This window comes from Arachis duranensis, chromosome 4 (assembly GCF_000817695.3).
Source record: "Arachis duranensis cultivar V14167 chromosome 4, aradu.V14167.gnm2.J7QH, whole genome shotgun sequence".
NCBI lineage: Eukaryota > Viridiplantae > Streptophyta > Magnoliopsida > Fabales > Fabaceae > Arachis > Arachis duranensis.
The window spans coordinates 2,122,350-2,125,305 of NC_029775.3; positions in this window are offsets into that span (position 1 = coordinate 2,122,350).

The window sequence follows — 2,956 nt, forward strand, 5'->3', positions numbered from 1 at the left end:
CATTTGGGCAACAGGGGCAAAGGATTCATCAAAGTCTATTCCTTCTTCTTGGTCATATCCTTGTGCCACTAGCCTTGCCTTGTTTCTTGCAATGCAACCATCTTCTCCCAACTTGTTCCGGAATATCCACTTGGTGCCGGTCACTTTCTTTCCACTTGGCCTTGGAAACAAAGTCCACACTTGGTTCTTTTCAAACTCAAGAAGCTCATCCTCCATAGCTTTAATCCATGAGGGGTCACTAAGGGCTTCCTGACGTTTTGAGGCTCTATTTGTGAAAGAAGGGCAATGTTTGAACCTTCATTTGCCTTTCTAGTGGAAGACCTAGCTTGCACTCCATGAGAGACGTCCCCAATGACAAATTCCTCAGGATAATTCTTCAAGAATCTCCATTCACGAGGTCTGGTGGACTTGGATCGGATTCAGTCACCAAGAAATTCTGTGTGCTGCTTTCTGCAGAATTTCCTTCAGATTCATGAGACAAAATGGAATTGTCTCTTGATTTTTCAGTATTTGCTGTTTCTGGTTCAGCTTGTCCAGAATTTTCTTTTCCATGATCTTGAGCAGTTTCATCCTCCTTTTGAGCTTGATTTCCTGCATCACAATCTTCCAAAATGCTTTGCACCAAGTTAGTGTCACAAAATGTAACGTGTATGGACTCCTCAATAATTCTAGCATCTTGATGATAAACCATATATGCTTTACTAGTTGTGGAATATCCTACAAACAAACACTCATAAGCCTTTGGATCAAATTTTCCCAAATTTTCTTTGTTATTTAAAACAAAACATTTGCATCCAAAGATGTGCAAGTAATCTAAGTTTGGTGGATAGCCTTTCCAAAGTTCATAAGGGGTTTTCTTCAAAAATTTCCTTATGATTGTTCTATTCAAAATGTGGCAAGCTGTGTTAACCGCTTCAGCCCAAAGGAATTTTGGAACATTACTCTCACAAAGCATAGCTCTTGTCATCTCTTGAATACTTCTATTTCTTCTTTCCACAACACCATTTTGTTGTGGTGTTCTTGGACAAGAGAAGTTGTGAGATATTCCAAATTCCTCACAAAAGGATTCAAATAAATTATTTTCAAATTCAGTTCTATGATCACTTCTTATAGAAGAGATTTTCAAATCCTTTTCATTTTGAATTTTCTTACAAAAAGGTTCAAAGGCCGAAAAGGCTTCATTTTTATGTGCAAGAAATAAAACCCAACCAAACCTAGTGAAGTCATCCACAATTACTAAACCATAATGTTTACCACCTAGACTTTGAGTTCTTGTTGGACCAAATAAATCAATGTGTAGCAACTCAAGTGGTTTTTTAGTAGAGATGTCTTCCTTTGGTTTAAAAGAACTTTTTGTTTGTTTTCCCATTTGGCAAGCATCACAAGTGACGTCTTTGTCAAACTTTATCAAAGGAAGACCTCTTACTAATTCTTTCTTTACAAGTTTGTTTATTTGAAACATACTTGCATGACCCAATCTCTTGTGCCACAACCACTTTTCAGATTCTTTAGAGTGAAGACAAGCTACATTTTGATCCTTTAGTTCATCAAGAGTGAGTCCATACATATTATTGAAACGCTTGGCAACAAACATCACTTCATTTGTTTTTTCATTAACAACACAGCATTCAAGTCTTTTGAAAACAACTAAATATCCTAAATCACACAGCTGGCTAATACTCAAAAGATTGTGCTTTAAACCACAAACTAAAAGACATCATCAATGAAAGTAGATTGCTCATTACCTACTTTTCCAACTGCAATGATTTTACCTTTGCCATCATCTCCAAAGGTCACAAAACCTCCGTCATACCTATTTAGTTTGATGAAGTAGGTTGACCTTCCAGTCATGTGCCTTGAACATCCACTATCCATGTACCACATGTCCTTTTTGTTCTTGGATGCTAGGCAAATCTGCATGATGAGTTTCAAGTAGCCTTAGGTATCCAAATTAATTTGGATCCTTTGAAGTTAATCCATCTTGGTTGCCCAAGTGCATTGAAATCACAAACAACATTGTAAACCTTGTTTCCTACAACTCTCTTTTCAATGAAGCAATGTGCATATGAGTGACCAAATTTTTTGCAATTAACACAATGATTTTCTGGTGTGTGTCGCTGAAACTTGGGTGAGTTAAATTGCTTGAAGTGATTAAATGGTTGAAATTTTCTGGTTTTTGGAGGAGATGCATTTCTTTTGACAAACTGATTTTTGTTATAATTATTCCTCTTTGCAAAAATGTTTTCACCATAATTTTTTTGAATATTTTTACCTTTCGAAAATGAGGTTTTGTAGTAAAATGGTGGTTTCTTGAAATCATCCTCATTTTTTGAAATGTAACCCAAACCTGGCCGGTTTGAACTCGGTTTAGTTTTTGGTGAATGCTCAGTTTCACTTGTGTATACTTCATCAAATTTTTTTTCAAATGTTAGAGCATTTTCAATACCAACTTTGTTTGGTATAGTTTTGGTATTTGATGAAAAAGCCACAAACTTTATAGAGGAAATATTAGAAACTGCATCTTCCTTGGCTATGTAGCCTAAACCAGATTTTTCAAATAAAGGTCTTTGACTTGCAAGTAATTTATCCAAGTTACTAGAACTTTGAGCAAATTTTGCTAAGTCACCATTCAGCCTTTTAATTTTATCATTTAATCTTTCATTTTCAGCAATCAACTCATGAGAAGGATCCACAATGTGCTTTCCTTTTAATTTTTCAAGTTCAGATTTTAGAAATCTGTTTTCTTCAATGATGTCTGAAGCACATTCAGTTTCCTTTACTTTTTCCTTTAAAAATTCATTTTCAGCTCTTAACACATCTCTTTCAGATCTACACTCATTATATTTGTCAAGCAGTTTTGATGTATTTAAAGTGAGATCATCAATAATAGCATGCAAGTCTTCAATGGTTAAATCATAATAGTTTACCTCATCAAGATTGTTGTTTCCAGCCATGA